Genomic DNA, 19,261 nt, shown 5'->3' with positions numbered 1-19,261 from the left:
CCCAAAGGTGCCATTGAAAACCAAGGGTAAGAAGGGAACTCCCTCTGCCCAGCTCTGCTGTGCACCCTGGGAACCTGGAACAGCAGCAGCAGAGAGGGAGAGGGCTCAAGTGGTCTGAGATGGCGGATAACCCTAAAAAGCTCCCATTCCTCAGAGTAGGGTCCCTGGCAGCCCATTAATAACTGCCTCCATGAGGAATTTTACCTTGAATTCCTCCCCAGCAATGCTCTACAGAAGCAGCTGTGCCCTGGTGAAGCCCAGCTGTGATCTGTGGTGGCTCTGGCAGCCATCGGCTGGTGTGTGCCTGTGTGTCTGGGAGCCTGGAGCTGGCTCCGGGTCCCTTTGCCGTGTTGCCCTGCTCCCACTAGATGTCAGGAGGAGGCTGAGTGCAGGCGAGGAGGAAGGCACAGTGGAGGGGCTGTGCAGCATCAGCTGCTGCCAGAGCCTTGGCTATGCTTCTCTCACCCCAGCCCCAAAATCAGCCCTGCTCTCAGCCCTGGCCTCGGCTGGGCTGCCCTGAACTCTCCATCAGCACAGAAGTGAAGCTGGGCACCGGTGCAGGATGTCACTGTGACTCCACCCTCAGTTCTCCAGGCATGCAAGGTCTGTGCTGGGGGATCCTCCCCCCACTCCAGCCAGTCTGCCATCCTGGGACTGGGGCAGGGGACTGGGGCAGTTGTGGGGTGTCCTGCTCCCCATCCTCTTCCAGCCATCCTGCTGGGCATGGCCTCAGCTCAGAGGTGGGAGGTGAAGCAACCCCTTGTCCCAGCACACAGTTGGGACAGAACTGTCCCACAGTGCCTTTTGAAGCCTGCAGAGAGGCTGGATCTGGTCCTGCTCAGCATGGCTTGGGCTGGCAGTGACAGACACCTCCAGCCTCTCTGCCCCAGGCTTGGTGGCAGTGCAGGTGACAGCTTCAGCCCCAAATCAGCAGCCAGAGCCACGAGGAGATGGGTCTGTCTCTCTGTAGGCTCCTCAGTGGCACTGCCCAAGGGGAGATGAGCCACCCAGACCTGCAGCACAGGAGGTGCCTCCATGCTTTGCATTCCTCCCCTGTGCATCCCCACAACAACTAGCAATGATTTCTGGCTTTTACAGGCAGGGACTGGGGTGGGAAGAGGCAATGTGCTGCCCAGGGTCACCCAACAAGGTCCATGGTAGTCAGGAGTCCACTCTCCAAATGAATTCTCTTCCCATCCCATCCAGCCTCCACTCTGTGGATGCCAGGATGTCTCCTGCACCTGTTTTTTACATCCCTGGGGAGGTGTAAATCAGAAATCAGCGCTAGCACTGGCCCCAATTCCACCATCCCCAAACCTGACCTCTTCCCCAACAGCACCGTTTCCTCCCTTCCTATTTGGCACCTTCCAAAGGAGACGTGGATGACAACTTCCCTCACCTAATAGTGTGGGCAAACAATTAGCTAAAAGAGGCAAGTAATTAATACAGCAGGTGTCAGGTTGTGTCTCATCTTTCTTTAACAAATGGTGCATTTCCAAACTAATTAGACCAGCCGGTACTTGAGAGAGCGGAAAATCAACACTAGATTGTTTGAGCTAAGATCTTCTTCTCTAGCAAGGTACGCTCGTGCTGGAAGAGAAGCACAGTACATGTTAAAGCTAATAAAGGTGGGAAGAAAAAGCAGAAAACCAGCACCTAATTTTTTCCACCCTTTAGCAATACCAGTTGGTGCAACGAAGGAGGGGTTGTATTTTTCCTGCTTTTCCAAAAAAAAAAAAAAAGGAAAGAAAAGGAAAGCAATGAAGACAGATGTGCCGTCTCTTTCAAGAAACTAGCCCACGAGATGTATTCAAAGCTGGAAAAATAGCTAGTGATGAAAAAAGTGACTCAAAGTCACTGCTGTAGCAGTTGGATTGGGACCTGCCTATTCACCTGGGTAAACCACAGAATTGTTGAAATGTAGAATATCCTGAGCTGGAAGGGACCCACAAGGTACATCGAGTCCAGCTCCTGCCCCTGCACAGGACAATCCCAAGAATCACACCATGGTGGTGTTTGGGATCACACGATGGTGCTGCCACTTCCTCTGGCCAGGCTGCCTGTGCCCTGTCCTGCACGAAGCAGAGCGGGGTGATCACGGGCATGTGCTGAAGGTGACCCAGAGCAGAGAGCAAATGGCAGCTGGACAAGTGCCTGGGCCTCCTGTGCAGTGGCATTTTGGAGCTGCTGCTGCACTGACGTGTCACTGGCTGCGCTGCACATGGGAACTGTGCAAAGCCAAGCCCAGATCCAAGCAGAATATCTGGGATGATGCATCAGGTGGAGCTGCCTTAGCGTGACTGTGGGTAATTCACACCATTAGCAAACAGATGTACATTGACAGGCTTATTCAAAAAGCTTTTCCAAACCCATTTAGCCACATCACACCAGCAGTGTGACACCTGCAACTAGGGAGCCCTGGATTTGGGCCAGCAGCAAGGGGCTGCTCTCCAGCCCTCCCATACCACCTGATTCAGGGCCACCTTTCAGCTCCCCAGGGAGCACCTGGAGGAGGAATTAACCCCCTCGGTGTCCCCAGTCCCACAACAGCGACACACCTGAGGCTGAGCACGTGGTGGGGGTGCAGGATTTCCCCCAGCACTCTTTCATCCAACCCCTTCCACGGCAGGGTCCAGGTGGCACCGTGTCCGTGGGTGGCAGAGCGTCACAGAGCCAGTGCTGGTGCTAACAGGTCTCTTGGAGACTGTCAAACTCTGAGTGAACAGCAATCAGCTGCTGTCCAGTGTGTAGGATTGTAAAGGACAAGTGTTTATTGCAGATAATGGGAGAGATGAGCTCTGCCTGCTTGGTGAGTTCTTCACCACCTAACCAAAGCAAACCTCAGCAAAGCAACCTGTCATCAATGCTCCCTGAGAGCATCTCGGTGTGTGGAGAGAGGGATGTTACATAGGACCATATATACATGTATATATACTGGCCCCTTGCCCGAATCTCTGCCCACTGCCACATTCATCCTGAGTGCCCAGTGGTGATTTGGTCTCTCCCTGCCTCCTGCTCTCCCTGCTGATTTCTGATTTCACAAAACCCTTTGAGCCCAGGCAAAATATTTACCGGACTGATTAAACATTGAGGAAATGGGAAACTTGTTAAAAGCATGGAACTTATCTAAATACAGCATTATTAAAATAAAATGTGACTTTTAGCAAGGACAGCTCTCTCAGCTGGGCTGTGTTTACCTTAATTGTTTCCCTCCATTAATTACAGTCTGAGAGGGAGACTTGTGCAAATTGAAATAAATTAATCGAATTTGTTTAGAGTTTTGTGTGTCTGGCTTATGGGGATTGCAATTAAGCCAGTATGTTTGGTGTATAAAATTACATTGCCTAGATCTATTCTTCCCTTTTCAAGCACCAGGAACGTGAAAAGGCAGGAGTCAGTGACAATTAGAAGGTAAACAGGCGCTGTGAGTGATGGTTATTTTATCTCCTGCGCCTCAAGAATTTCACTCCTTGCAAGTATTGAGGCTCATCCCTTAATAAATGCAGCCCAGCTCTATGCAATGAGAGATAAAGGGAAGATGATGGAGCAGAGACCAGGGCTCAGCTCTGCCCCGGCAGTGGAAACAGTGACGTGGGTGGGAGTTTAGTCCAATTCTCCAGGAAAATTAGGCTACGTGACTCAGCAGCCTTGCGTGTGTTCCTGCTCGTTCCCACTGGCAGCTGCCCAGTACCACCCACGTTTGACACAGGGGAAGAGACTTCCAGATATATCGAGGTCCTGGCAAGGTCTGTGAATATGGGCAGAGAAAGAGAGAAAAGAAAGGCATCTGCCAATGGGGAGGGGAAGGGGATGCTCAACACTTATTAGACATCAGAGAGTCTACACCACAGTCTTTTTCAGGATAGGTATTTAATAGGAAACCTTGCTTCACTGGTGTTGTCCGTGGGCCAGTCCTCTCTGATCTTGTCCCAAACCAGCCACATAAGTGGACTGAGTGGGAGTTGCTCAGAGACCCTTTAACCCCACGGAGAAGAGCAGCCAAACTTCAGGAGGGATTCCAGCACAGACTAAGGAGAATGGTACAGTGTCCTCCCTAGAGTAAAAGGAATTTTGAGAAGAGAAAAAAGAAAATCTATATGGGCTGCCCACCCATGGTGACTCCTCAGGGATGATGCTTGCAGCACTGACCCAGGCAACAGGAAGTCAGGAGGTGAGGAGGGTGCCCCAGAGCTGTGGGGATACACAGAGACCCAGGGAACTGCTCTTCAGAGACCTGGCCAGGGGGTAAGATGCTTCACTCCCCTCTCCTGTCTTGTGGCTCATTTATGAAACCACAGGGGATTCAAAACTTACCTCCTGTCACTTCCCTGTAACCCCTCTCCCTCCACTGCTGCCCTGAGCCATCCTCAGTCCAGCAGACTTGTTGCTGTTTGTGTTACTAATAAAAACCATCTCTCATGCCTCAACAGGAGCAGATTCCCGTGGGAAGGCCCTGTTGGCGTTGTTGTGCAGAGCAGCCCTACACTGTCCTCACCTGCTCCCACTGTGCTGGGCACTTTGGGAGGGCAGAAGGACACGTCCTCCTCCCTGGCGATAAATAGAGGGTGAGCAGGGATGCCAAGGACCGGCAGTGTCTGGCAGATATGTTCTCTGCAAGAGAACCTCTTCACCTGGCCATTGCCTGCGCCCAGATGATGTATGGAGTGGCTGAGCTGCAATAGGATTTCTACCCAGAATATTGGCTGGATGATAAAGGAGTCTGTCTGCGGTGATAATTGCACCATAAATAGCTCTGGGTTCGGCAGTGAAGAGTGAGGCATTAGAAAACTTCACCCTCTGGATTCCTTCCACTTCCTTCCATCTTCCTGACTGCTAACAAGCGGGAAGAATAGCTCATAGGTTCTTACCAGCCACAAGAGGTTTATTGCACTCAGATGCAGCTGGGTACCTTCCTTCCCATAAATCTTAATAGTGAAAAAGGAGAGAGGGGGGAAAACCAGCTCAATTGGGTGATTACTGAAGAGCAGCAGTAGGGCTGTATTGTGGTGCAGCTGTCCCTCTTCATTCTCCCCTCTGCAAAGATGCCGCTGTCTCACTCCCTCCTCCAGACTTCCCCTGGCTCTTCTGGGCGCTCTCAGGGATATCCATCCTCTTTTCTCCACTGATGGAAACTGAAAACCTGCCAGCTAGCCCCAAACTCTGAAAAACGAGGAGCTCAAACTGGGGAGTGCCGTAAAAGTCAAGACTGGAAAGACAATAAGTGTGACTAGTTTGGAAGCTCTGTCTGGCTCCTTGTCTTTTGAGCCTGTGGAAAGCACATGGATCCTTGTATTTTTTCCCAAAGAAAAGCTGGGAAATGGATCTGACATCACTGGTACATTTACTGTTCTTGAACTCCAGAAGATACCTTAAAAACCAGGATTTTCTTATTCACATCAAACTCAAGTTCACCTGATCTCTGTCCCCTGTGCAGATTTACTCACTGTTCACAACCAACCACCATGGACTTTGGGGAGTGTGGTGTAAATGGAAAAAGTGGCCAGGACTGAATGGAGCCACCTCCTCATCAAATTTTATTCCTGGGTCAGTGAATTGCTGCTGGGGCTCTTTTTCTTACTTGCAGTGCCCTGCTTTGCTGCAAACAGCTAAAAGATGGACTGTGTGGCACAAATCCTTTTTACAACCCCAAACAGCTTGCAAGATCCTAGTCAAAAGTTAAAGACTGAGGAGTCAGGCACGACATATCCCAAATGCTGGTAAAATCCCTTTCTCGGTTCCTAGATCCCAGCTCAGAAAGAGGGGTTACAACATCCTGTGGTGGACAGTCCCAGGCAGTGGTAAGTCGTTCTGTTGTGCTCCCAATGGGTTGGAAAACTTATTTATATCAGAGAGATGGGGTTTGGGCTGTCCCCCTTTGTGTCTGCCTCCGAGAAATGGCTTAAGTTGTCCTCAGCCCTCTGGCCAGGCAGTGCCTCAAAGTCACAACCCCTTTGCCCGTGCCCCCCGCTGCACGTTCTGCAGAGCAGAAATGCCACGGGCGGTGCTGCTGGAGCAAAATTCCACAGCGAGGGATGCGGGCAGCGTGTTAGGTTAGTGCGAACACGCGGCTTCAGCTGGTGTGTGCTGTCAGAGCACTTTAGTGGCGGGATGGAAATCCGCGCTGGCGGAGCATCCTCCGCTGACAGTCACCTCCGGCGCCGCTGGCAGGGCACAGCTCCCCGTCTTGCCCCTTGCAGGCGCCTTTGGAGCAGAGTCCCGCGGGGATCCTTCAGGGCTTAGTTACCCGGCTGTCTCCGTGACCACTGCTGGCATCACTCAGACACGCTGACATCACTATTGTTTTTCTAGGAAGATGATTCAATCATTTTTTGAGAATTTTGAAGGGTCCAGGACTGAAGGGGGGGAGTGATTCTCCTTCCTGGGCACTTTATAAAGCTCCCACAAATAACTGCAGTGGGAGGAAGGCAAGTTTTATTCTGAGATGCAAAAAGAGATGCCTAAAAGGCAACTTTTAAAGGCATTGAGTAGAACTGGGGGAAATCCATACCCAGTGTCCACATGCAGCAGGACTGCTCAGAAAGGACAGACAGGCTGTGCAGCTCTCTCCTTTCTGTATGTGATGCAATGAAGGCTGCTAAGCAGGCAGAAGCTTTTCACTCCTGTACAAATCCATAAACTTCCCAAACCTTCCTCTCCTGCACACCCAACAAATCCAAAGACCAAATATAGAGCACGATTTTTCTTCCTTTTTTTTTTTTTTTTTTTTTTTGTATTACCATTTTCTGGAGTGTTTGAAGCAAAACTATTTACCCTGTTTAAGCTTTGGATTTGCAAGTTTAAAGCTTTCACAGTTCCAGGTGCTCCCAAAAAGATAAGGGAGCCCAGAGGTGCACTGCTGTACCAAGAAATAAATAAATAAAGATGTGATTATTTAATACTCAATATTTCTCCATTATCTACTGCTATTATTATAGTGAGCTTACCTAAGCTGATATGGGATGGGATAAACTCCTTAAAACAAAAAAAAAATGACCAGTTGGTCATTGGCTGGAGAGAGTGGGAGTGAGGCAGTTTGGGGAGATGTAATGTGTTTGAAAATGCCAGAGTCCCCAAAAGCTTGGAGTCAGGGAGGGAACGACTGGGCAGATGAGAGAGATGTGTTCCTCCCATTGACTGCTGCAATGGGGTTCCTCTTCTGCCAATGCCCAAAGCTGTGGCATGGCCAGCATGGCATGGGATGTGTGGAACACCAGATCCCCTTTGGAGGCTGTTACTGGGATTCCTGGCAGCCAGTGTAAAATCTGGCTTTGTAAAGCAGATCCCAACATAAACTTGGCTGGACAGAGGGGAAGGAAAAGAACCAGCCCAGGTTTTAAAAATATAATGAACCCGAAGAAACAGCCTGAGAGTGGAGGGATCTGTGCTGTGGATGACTCAGTGAATGAGGCGAGTCAGGGCTTTGTAGAAGCTTTGGGAGAAGGAAGCCAGAGCTGAGATTAATCAAATAGCAAGAGCTGCCCAGACATGGCTATTCTTGGCTATTTTATTAGAAGGGAGATTACTGCCTATGGTTCCTCAAAACAAGCTTCAAGGCAATTAAGCTGTAACGACAGGTCCCCTCCTTACTCAGCAGCTCTGCTTCATTCAGGACATTTGGCACAGGGATGGATTTCTGTGAGAAGAGATGGTCTGGGTCTGGAGAATCAGGAAATCCTTGCGAGGTCTCAGTGAATACTGGCCTGCCACAAGCTCTGTGCCCTGCTTCTGCTGGCCTGCCTTTTCCCTGACAGCAGCTCTGTGTGTGCCAACTGAACAGGCAGCTCTTCCTCTTTCTGTCTGCTCCAGGGCAGACTTGGAAGTCCTGTTGACAGGAGAGGGGTGAGGTGGGGAGCTGGCACAAAGCATCCTGCCACTGGCATCCCAGATGATTGGAGAGGACACATGGCTGCTGCACCCACAAGCCTCCTCTTGGGTGGGCACAGCAAATACAGCCAGTTCTTGGCAGAAAAAATGAAAACCATGCCCACATGACATTTCTGTAGCTGCAACCAATGAGATCCATGGTTTGGAGCCGAAATAAACCGTCAATGTTTGACTGTCTCCGTGAGTTAAAGCTTTATGCAAACGGTACTGAGATTTTAGTCCAGGTCAGGAAAAAACATCAATTCTGAAAGATATTCGTTTTCTTGTCCTTATTTTTGAAAGTAATTTGCTGCATTTTGTTTTGTCAGCTCTCTCTCTCTCTCAAGCTCAATACCACCCACAGCACTGGGTACTGCCGAACTCTGGCTCTAAGTCAAATCCACTTGCCTCCAGGGAGACAGAAACTAATCAATGAGGAATATTAAACAATGTGAAAGCTGCAATGATTTTACATTTCCCACAAACATCAGAGTCCCCCGGCAGCTCCACACTAACACTGAGCTGAAGGTGGAGAAGGGAGATGACATATCTTGGAGAAAAGCTCTCATTCCTCTGTTTTCTGCAGATGTTTTCTTATGTGATGGAAAAGATCCCGCTGCTGAGCAGGCTCAGGCTGGCCGGGCTGCTGGGCTTGTGCTAGACTGAGCTTCCATTTCACAGGTGCTCATGGGGAGCCTGGGCTGTCTCAGGTCTGGGCTTGCACGTGTGGGTTTGCAGGGGCATGGGGTCCTGCTGTGGTGTGTTCCTGCCCCTGTGCCTTTTCCCAGTCTGAGAGTCTCCAGGGTTTTGCTGGGAGCAGGATGATGCATTCAGATTGTCCCAGGGATGCTCAAGCAGAGCTTTCCACTGAGATTTGGGGATCCTTCAATTGACTGAATAGAGCTCGTCTGCCCAGCAGCTGCTGCCTGGGCTGGGGGTTTCACTGGATCCCTGACAGGAGTTTTTGACTCAGATTCAACCCTGGGTTCAGCTCCTGATTTGGCACCTTACCTCCCTTTCCAAAGGTGAGTGGTGTTGGGATGCAAGGAGAGCTCTCATGACCCACTGCTCAAGGGAGGGTGCAGGATGCAGCCCAGACCATGGGAGCAGGTACATATTGACAATAGAAAAGCCATAGAAATATACACCTTGAAGTATACCCATGTTTCTGCTGTTTTTCTCTGTGCAGGTCCTTCTATTCCTGTGGCAGCAATAAGAATTTTAAGTAATTCCAAAGTGGAGTTTAATTTCTGGGTTTGCATTTATTTTTCTAAACAGTCTTAACAAGTCACTTCTCCCTGGGTCCAGGACTTCTATCTCTGCATAAGGATGATGACACTTTACTTTCATTTCTACAGCTAATAATATAAAGTGGCTGATTATGCTTAAGCACCCGTGTGAGCTGAGAGACTTCCCAAAGTGAGACCAGCAATCGGTTGATCCTTCTTTTCCATTCTAACTGTAAATCTGGTTAAAATATAACTCTTTTATTTTGAGCATCACTGGCAGGATTGAAAAGCTGCTAACACAATAATTCAATCCAGCCAGAACTGCTCAAGACCCTTTTGTATTTAAGGTTTTTAAAAAGCCACAGCAATTAACAAGAGCAAGTGCAAGAGAGGAGCAGGAGGGACCTTGTATGATGCCAAGCTGCAGCAAGGCAGAGCCCACTGAATGGAAATGCAAGGAGCTAGGAGATTTTGGAAACTGCTGTGAGCCATTGAATTTTCCATTCTAATTATTTCTCTCAAGTGCATAGTTAACTGAGAGTAGTTGGTCCCCTTCAAGTTTCTTGTCAAGCAATTTTTTATTAGAAAGGATGAAAATCAGCAGGTGCTAATTCCATGGCAATGCCCCTCCTTTCCCATCCCAGATCCTCCCGTCTTCTTCATTTGTTCCTCTTAATAAGATTTTGTATATTGCTACTGCACCTGGTTGCACACCACGGTTATGAATTTAATGTGCAAAGTTAAATGTAAACAGGATTAAAAAAAAATCTTAGCAATTATAAAGCACTTGAAAGCATTCTCCCTCCCCCACTTTGCTGGTAGGTTCTTCATTCCACCTGTCTTGCACATCCATCACTGCAGTAATTTCTTGGGGTTAGCTTAACTCGTTCCAGACATTTCAGCCAAAAAGGAGCATTAATTTCTGTGGTAGAAGTGGCACAAGAAAATGGCAAATGTTTTCCTTTATTCAATGGGAATGGGGGAAGGAATGAAAGCAAACTTCAGCAATCTAAATCTAAAAATGTCAGGTGAAGTTTTGTCTCCTTGGAATCAAGGACAAACATTTCCTAAAAATTCTATGACTTCAAAGAAAGACAAAATCACAGAGTAATTGCCTTTACCTGAACAGAACTTGGCTGTCAATCTGTACTCCTCGGTGATGTGCTTCTATGCTGTTGTAAACTGGGATTTTTCTATTCTGAGGGCTTTAAGGATCAGCAGAGATGTTTAATTATCCATCTCATTTGGAACAATATCAGTTTTGGTGGACGAAAGCATTGGGAGCATCATTCCCATGAGATCAGAGTTTAAAGTATGCGTAGGTGAGCATTTAGGGATAAAGACAGAGTTTCTGTGGGGTGCTCAGATCCTCCTTAGTGCAGCTAAATAACAGTTACTGAAATACTGTGCATTGGTGGAAACAGCTGTCATCAGACTCTGACAGTCTGTAAAGGCAACTTGAGTTGTTTGACCCCTTGACTTCCCGTGGGAATGATTGACTCTGATCACAATTCACTATTCTTCAGTTGCCCAGCAAGGAGTATCGTGCTGTCAGGAGAAGAGAGAGATTTACAACCAGCACAGTGAGGTAGAACTGGGGGACATTAAAGACAATCCAGATCTAGGGACTGCAGGCTGTAGCAGAAGGGTGATTCACTGCTTGTGCTCCCACTGGCCAAAGCTCCCTGCCCAGCGCTCCTGCTGCACTGGGTGCTGGTATTTTGGGGTTTGTAACTGTAGCTATATTTCAAAGCCTTCTAAGAGAAACAGGAAGAGCTCAAGCTTGCTTTAGGAATATAACTAATTGACATAAAGTTTTGGCTGGTTGGAGGAATGGCTCAGCGGGAAGGTCCTGGTGGCTGCTGCCAGCCCAGCACTGCAGGGAGTGGGTGCAGCATCCATGGGGGGCTCCAGTGGCAGCTTCCACCTGACCCTCAGCTCCCTCACCTTAGCACATGGCCACTGGCCACCACAGCAGAGTAAGAGGCTGGCTTGCAGGGATGCAAGGAGCTGGTTTAGCCCAACCAGCCTCTTCTGAGACACAGCGTAGCAAAATCGACGTTCTAATTTGCCTGAAATCTCAGCAGGCTGACACCTTCTAATTTGCTGTTTGTTGCTGCTCTCCTAGAAGTCCAGCTGATTGCTCTGTTGGTGCCAGCAGATCAATCTCACAAAAATAGAATTATTTTTCTTCTCATCTTGAAGAGGTTAGTTTTCCAAACATCTGCTCTTACCTGCTGAGCTGAGTGAGATTGCTCTTGCTCGTCTGTGCCGCTCTCGTGTGCTGCCAGGCACATCCTCAGCTCATGACAGAGCTGAAAGAGAGACCTGAGGCTGCCAACAGCTGGATTTTTATGTGTGTAGTGGGAGAGTGGCAAGGGAGAAACACACAGAAGAAAAGACCATAAAACTATTTTCAATGTCATTAATTTTATAGTTGTATTAAATTGAGTTTGTCTAGACAAGATAGGGTGGGAGAACTGCAGCAGAGCAGCCATGGAAGGACATGTTGCAGCCCAGCACTGCAGAGGTGGGGCTAACCCACCTCTCACCTCAGGAGAGGGCCTCTAATTTTAAAGATCTGCAATATCCACCTCCCTGGGAGCATTTGCATATTGCAACCTGTGCATCTCTTGTGAAAGGAACTCATCTGCCGTATTCCAGCTCCATCCCTGTCCCTCTCGCTGAATGCAAACAAGCATTGTCCTTCTCTGTTCCACTGCTCAAGCTACTGGACAGCTGGAGTACCTGCATGACCCCACTCTGCCCCTGGGAGCAGGAGCTGCTCCAGCTGTGTGCATTTCTGATGTTTGTTGGCACTTCCTTAGGGCACAGGATGAATTTTGCATGTCAAGTGTCATCTGGCCTTCCCGGGACCATCCTTCAAGGGGAAGCAAGTGACACACTGCAGACTGGCCCCTGTCAGAGAGGGGCTCATCTGCTTCCCCAGGTGGTGGGAATTGGGCAGGGAGCAGTCCCTGCTCAGCCCCTTCTTTTCCTCAGTATCCACACGACTCCAGAAAACTGCTAATGTAGCAAAGTTTTGCTTCTTATATCTTAAGAATGGTTAGGGCAGAAAGATCCTAGAAACCCAAGAAATAACTCTCATAAAGGAAGAGCATGTAATTTAGTACATTTTTAAAAAAACAAGCAATTATTTCCTCAACACCAGAATTTGCTGAAAGCACTCCAAGTTCTGTTTTGCAAGTGCCACAGAACAAAATAATTGTGCAATTAGTAATGCATCTTACATTTTGTGAAATGAAAGATTTTTTATTTTCAACAAGTACAAAATGTAACATTTTGCTTTTCCATGGTGGTAAAATACTGGCCATCCCTTCCCCCTCCTCCCTATTTAAAGTGCACTGCAGTATATAATTAATAAAGATAATAATAAATATGCTTCACAAAGCAGGAGAGATGTGAATGGCACGGGTACGATGTGGATAGTTTGGGATTGCCAGAGCAGCCAGCAGCTTCCAAATATTAATTATAGCTCTCTGGAGAGGAGCTGTGCCCTCTCCAGCCCTGTCCAACGCCGCTCCCAGGCACTGTGAAAGCAGGGCCATTTGCCCAGGGTTGAACAGAAGCTGTGTGGCCAAGCCAGGATGGCAGCCCAGCTGCTGCCAGTGCAGGGCTTGTGTGTGCAGCCACCAGGTCCTGGTTACATGAGAGGGTTGCTGTTAATGCAGAGACCAGAGTGATGTTTCTGTAACTCCAGCATCCCCGTGCTCAGCGCTCACAAGAGACTCGTCCGTGCTTGTTAACAAATGTCCCCTTGGTGTTGGCTTGGCCCATGGGAAAGGCTCTGCCATAACTTGCCTGGCTTGTATTTGGAGACAAACAAAACTGTTGCCTGGGCAATAGAACCCTCCTCCTTGCTAGGTACTGCTGGATAAACAGCTTTCCCTGCTCCTCAGCTCACGGCACAATGAGCCTGCTGCTGTGATGGGAAGCACTACCAAATCCCTTTCAGAAACTATCCTCTACAGCAGTCTCTCTCTCTCTCTCTTATGGTTGCTCAACTGCAATGGGCTGTTGAGAAGGAAAGGGACAGCTGGGGGTATTGCATTGTGGAGTAACTGGAGATGTGGGATGCAGGAGCATCACCTGGCAGAGTTCTGCCTAGGTGGACACATCACAGCATAGAGTAATCAGGAATGTGGGATGCAGGAGCATTGCCTGGCAGAGCTCTGCCCAGACAAGTGCACACCACTGCTGATTCCCAGACCCTGCAGGCTCTAGTGGGGACTGGAGCCATGGAGGGACCAGGGGCACTGCAAGGTGCAGTGGGCAGGAGGGTGTGGCAGGGCAGGAGCTGGGCACACCTGAGGATGAGCTGCACCCACATGGAGAGGTGCAAGCCCCCTGCAGAGCCCCATGCAGAGCCCACCTGTGATGTAGGGGAAGGAGGTCCAAGCACGGGGCCTGTTGGGCTCAGTCCTCAGTCACCCTGGTGCAGCCTCAGACGTGTATCACTGACCTTCAGCTGCAAACCATGCAAGCAAGTCGATTTAATTACACATATTTAAATTGCTTTGTACACCACACCATACCCAGCCCAGCTGTGAGAAAGGAAGTGGGGAATTTAATTCTGAAGCTGCATCTCTGTCTTGTGGGTACCCAGGGCATCTCTGAGCCATCCCTCTTCCCTTTCCCTTGCACACTCTGCTGAGCCCAGCAGCTCGGTCGGCTGTTTCCATGGCACACCGGCAGTGTTTTGGAGGCAGGGCAGGGAGGGCAGCATGGCAGGGATGTGAGTGGGGGCTTTTTTGGTGCATGTTAACGAGATGGAGCCTGGCAGAAAATGGAGCCAGCAGGGGTGGGCAAGCAGGAGCCAGGAGCAGCTTATCGCTCCTCGGCAGAAAGGGATGCTCGTGGAAATGGTGGCTGCTACATAAATAAATAAGGCAAACATCAAACACTTCGGCTTCCTGCAGTTCCTGGCCCGTGTGCCTCCCCCAGGAGTCCCAGCTGCATTTCCCCCCCAGCAGCTGATGTGGGATGCTGCAGGCAGGTGGCAGTGGGCAGGGGTGCTGAGATTGCTTTTTGCCCACAACTAAATTGCCTTGGAAATTAAAGGCTGCTGTAGTCACAGAAGAACCAGAGTCCTGGGGGCTGGAGCAGGGCCTGTTGGTGTGATAAAAAGAACTATTTTTCCCTGAAAAGTTAAGTCTTTTGCCAAGAGAGATCTGGAGGACAGGAGAGCTGAGGTGCTTGGACTGCTCCTCTGGGTCTGAAGCCAAAGGCAATGGCAGTGCAAGACATGGTGTAACTGGTACTGAGCATCCCCTTGTGCCTGCTAATGTGGACTGACAAGTAACTGCTGAAATAGCAATTCCAGAACAAAAGCTTTCCCTAAAATGCTCCTTTTTAACACAGGAGAGGCCCAAGCCACACTGCAGGAAGAGGCTCTCTTGGCTCAGTCCTCTTGTGTGAGCCGCTGTTGCAGGGCAGCATTTGTTGCAAGGTGCTGGGAATGGGGAGCACAATCACAGATGTAGCACTTGGGGCTGGGGTTAGACAGAGAGGGCAGAGGGCATCGTGGTGCCCTGCCTGGGCTCTTCCCCTGGGCTTTGTCCCCAGTGAAGAGCTGGTGGCTGAAGGGTAGCCATGTTCCCCCGTGTTTTTGTAAGGGCTCAAAGAAATGTGCCATTTCACCCACTTCACAAACACACAGCACTTTGCTTCTGCGAGCACATGGAGCAGGGCCAGTGTCACCAAAAATGGTCTGTCCTCTGACCTCAGTATCAGCAAAGGCCAAATGAATAAAAGCGATACCTTCCCTAAAGACCCGAAGAGGCACAAATACCACTTGAATCTTAAGGTTAAACCAGAATCCTGAACATGAGTGGACACTAGATGCCAAGGAGAGAACTAGAGATCTGGCAGGGAACACCATGGGGAGGCAGGGTGAGCTGCCAGCTGTCTGTGTGCCATTGCACCAGGAACTGGCCAGGAGACACCTCCTTTTCACAGAGAAGCACAGCCAACCACAGTAAGACCAGGCTTCCACATAGGAAAATGTGTAAAAGGAAAGACAGGGATGGAAGAAATGGTCACAGGAACTATATAAAGACAGGAGGAGAAGTCTGGGTACTCTAAGAAGGCTGGATCAACAGCCCTCAATATAAGAGTCTTCCTGTGGCATTTCTGTGCTCGTGGAGGCAAACAAAGGCCCTCCTCACAACCTTTGTTCATGGAGGCTGATGAGCTTTCCTTCCCCCTGGAGGGGAAGAGGCAATGCTGTCCCAGTTACCTATCCAGGACCCACTTTCAGCTCTCCTTTTTCACACAGAGTGTTCGAATTTGTTAAAGTCAGTTTCTGCATCATTTTTGGTTCCTCAACCTGCTCAGAGCAAGTTCTTCATGACCTTCCAGCTGCTGCACTGTCCATTTTCAGCTTGTGGCTCACCTCACCTGCCTCTCACGCTGGGCAAAAGCCAAGCTGCATCACACTCTCCTGTCTTGGTCTCCTCTTTTAGCAAACTTTTGTTGGCTCCACAGATTCTCTTTCAGGCATGATGTGAAGCTTCACTGCAATCCAATCAAGCCATCAGTCCCTGGTTGGCTATTCCTTTTCTGAAAAACCCCTTCCAGTGATGTTATCACTTCAGCAGACTCAGAGGAAAAACCTTATGAGGCACCTGAGGATTTTCATGCTAAAGTGTTCCAGTCCATCATCAGTTCCTCACTGCTTGGGTTTTACCTGCCTGCGCAAAAAATCAGTGATTCCTCTTGTAAGATCTCCTTTATTCACCATCTCTTGCCATCCTGGAAGGACTAGATAATAAGAAAGTGCAAAAAAATTAACAAAGCTTTTAGCCCCAGATTAAGAGATGTCAAAGTCATAAAAACTGTCACCATTTATACTTTGTGCCTTTCTTCCAAGATGCTTCTGCTACTTTATGCACTTCAGGGATGAATCATGAGGGAATGGGAATGAAGATAATAATTTCCATTTGTAAAAATACCAGGTGATTGAGAGCTCAGAAAACTTGCTCAAGGCTTCAGAAGGAGCTAGAAGGACCAAGAAATCTTGGGAGTTTCCCATCTGATTACAGGGAAGTTGCACACCTGGTTAGTACATCTCCTTCCCACTGGCCAGGCTTCAGCAGTGATAAGAAACACCTGTTTCTCCCCATCCATAAAATAAAAAACCCAAAGCCTTTCTCCAGAAAAGTAGTATTAGCAGTGATTGTCCCTGGAGTGATTGTCATCAATAGGTAGCAAGGAGGGTGAATTTATCCTGATGATAAATGTATCTCTAGGATTCTTTCCCAGAAGGGCTACAGAGAAGCAGCCAACCTGGTCTATGGCCTTGCTTCATATCCACCTGCTTGCTGTTCTTCAGCACCTTTTGAGATCAGCATCAGCAGCAAAAATCACGTCAGAACTGTACTTGGGGGGTCTCTGTTTAGTGCTGCATGCCTGGTGCTGCCTGGTTGGACTCACCTCCATCCTGCCTCCCTCACTGCCAGAGCAAGCTGGGCTTATCAACCCTCTCTAATAATGCTTGTTCTCTCCTCAGTTTCTGGCAGGAGGGTCAGCTTTTGTCTTTCAGCCTCTCAGTTTTGACGCTCCTGTTTCTTCCCTTCCCCTACCTCCTCTCCTACCCCTGTGTGCACCATCCTTTGATGAGCTGTGCTTATTAAAGACTGACAGGGATTTGCCTCGTGTCGCTTTCAAAGGTCCAGGGGCAGGAAGCTTTAATTGCCAGATTTTTCACACAGGGTGTTAAAATTTATTAAAGTCAGTTTCTCTGATTTCCTTTTAATGAGATGACGACTGTGTGTATGAGATAACATTAGGTTCAAATGGTGGGAAATTCAGAGAGGGTTTAAGTAATCAGACCAAGAAAGAGAAAAAATAAAAGCCAAACCTGTGCTAGATCCCATGTCTTAAGGACTTACTTTGCTACTTAATTCAAAGGTAAGGAACTGGGATCATTCTTCAAACAGTACAGCAAGGCTGGCGGTCTTTTGAAAGGGCTTTCCTTAGGAAATGGAGCAGGAGGTGGGCTTTGGGTATCATTTGATTTTCAAAACACTTGTGACATTTCAGTCACTGTTTCTGCAGGAGTGGGGCTGTTCCTGTGGAAACAAAGATGGGATGAACAACTACTCAAAGTTTAGCTGTCACCCAAGGAAATGCATTAAACTACTCCTTATGCTCTGTGTTACCCAGATGTGGGCTACTCCTCCTGTGCTCCAGCAGCCCCAGCCAGCACCATGACATTGGAGGAAGCAGGGAGGCTAAACCCTGTGTTCATGAGCCCCTTCAGCAGGAGCCAGTGCCTCTTGAGCACACACATAACCCCAATGAAAGTCACAACCAGCAGGAAGCAAGACCACATGAGTCCTGTCAAAAAGAAACCCCTTCCAAACTGAGACATCCTGAAAACACTGAAACCATCAAGAAAAAAGAAAAAAAGCTGAAAACTGAACTTTTTGCCTTGGCCACCCTGGCTGCTCTTCTCCCTTGCTTCATTTCTCCCTTCCTCCTTTCACTTGGTGCCACCTTCACACAGGATTCTGTTGCCCTACTTTTGCCCAGCCTTCTCCTAGAGATAAGATAAACGCTATTTTCAATTAACAAGCCTTGATTGCTGAAAGCAATAGGAGGCAGTTCATTTAGAGCCAGCAAATTAATTGAAATCTAAATGTACATAGTCAGTGTATTGCAGGGAGAGCAATTATCCTGTTGTTTGGCCCCTGCCATGCAGGCAAGGTCTGCGCCCGCAGCTGGGCTGGGCTGAGCCGTGCAACCAGGAGGAGCTCACAGTGCCCTCATCTTTCCTGAAGTTCCTCCCTCAGCTGCTCTTAGCCCACTTTTATCTTGCAAGAGAAAGCTCTCTGTGGCTGTAACTGTAAATTAGAGCAAGAGGATGTGTCCTGGGATTTCAGTGCTGGTGGGACCCAAAGTTGGTTTTAAGCATCAGTCAGATATGATGAGATCTTCCTCCTCATTCCTCTCCTCCTTTGGGAGGGCTTGTGCTGGATGTGAAAACAGAATCTATGTAATCTTCACCAGCCATATGGATTCCCTGTCCTTTGCAGCACTTACCAGGACAATTGGTTATAAACACATGCTGGGATCTGGGACCTTGGGAATTCATTTTTCCTTACATTATGCTTACACATGACAAACAGCAGAGGAAAGGAGGGTAAAGCAATCAGCCAGTGAAAGAAATATCCCATCATAAGAAAGATCTTCCATGACTTTTAATGCCCAAATGCTTTTGGCCCTGCTGATTGCTGAGGGAGCCATTGCAGCTTCTGTACCTTTTGTGAGCTGGGCTTGCTCCCTCTTATCACCCAGGGGGACACCTCTCCCCAGCCCTACAGCACCTAAGGACTGGGGAAAACCCTTGGAATGTTTACTTTCTTAAAACAGACAAAAATGGGAAAATCTCAGAAATTGTCCAAGAACTGATTTGAGCCATGGGAGAGTACCCAGGTCTCCAAATACTTCCAAGGTAACTTGCATTTTGGGCATCTCCTCTACTTCAAAGGCCTTCCCAGAGCTTCATGACTGTAGTCAGGTGTGTACTGGGGATGTGCAGCACGTGGCCCCTGGATGAGCTGGATTTGAACAACAAGGAGACACCACCTCACTCCAAGATAGCCTCATGAAGATATCCCACAGCTCTTCAGGAACACCTCACTAAAAACCTACTGTTCCACAATTTATATATCAGGGCACTGTAGAAAACAACCCACTCTAACACACAATCCACCAGAAGTGGTTAAAAGCAGTCTCTATCGGAGAGATTACAAACCCGTATCATGTTTTCCTTGCTGCACCTCACTGCCTCCAAGCCAATTGGCACAAAGATGCTGCTTTTTTATTCCTGCACAAATTACGCTTTTAAGCTTTCCCTCCCTGCCAAGCGTGGGAGGAGCCCCACGTGTCAGCCCCGATAGTATTTCCGAGGCTGTTCTCGTCCCGGCGCCTCTCAAAGCCAGCAAACCTGGTGCTCGTATGAATTTTCTCTCACCTTCAAGAAGTGCTGACAACGGGGGCCGGAGCGATGCCCCAGTTACAAAGCTGGCACCTCCGAGTGGAGCCGGGAGCCGGCACGTTCGCAGGGAGCAGCTGAAGTTTATTAAATCAGAAAAGTAACACCTACAGAGCACCTTCCGCTCCTCCCGGCTCGCTCGGCGCCT

This window comes from Pipra filicauda, unplaced genomic scaffold (genome assembly GCF_003945595.2).
Source record: "Pipra filicauda isolate LSUMZ 115617 unplaced genomic scaffold, ASM394559v2 scaffold3_size10097308_pilon, whole genome shotgun sequence".
NCBI classification, from domain to species: domain Eukaryota; kingdom Metazoa; phylum Chordata; class Aves; order Passeriformes; family Pipridae; genus Pipra; species Pipra filicauda.
Note: the sequence above shows the minus strand (reverse complement) of the source record.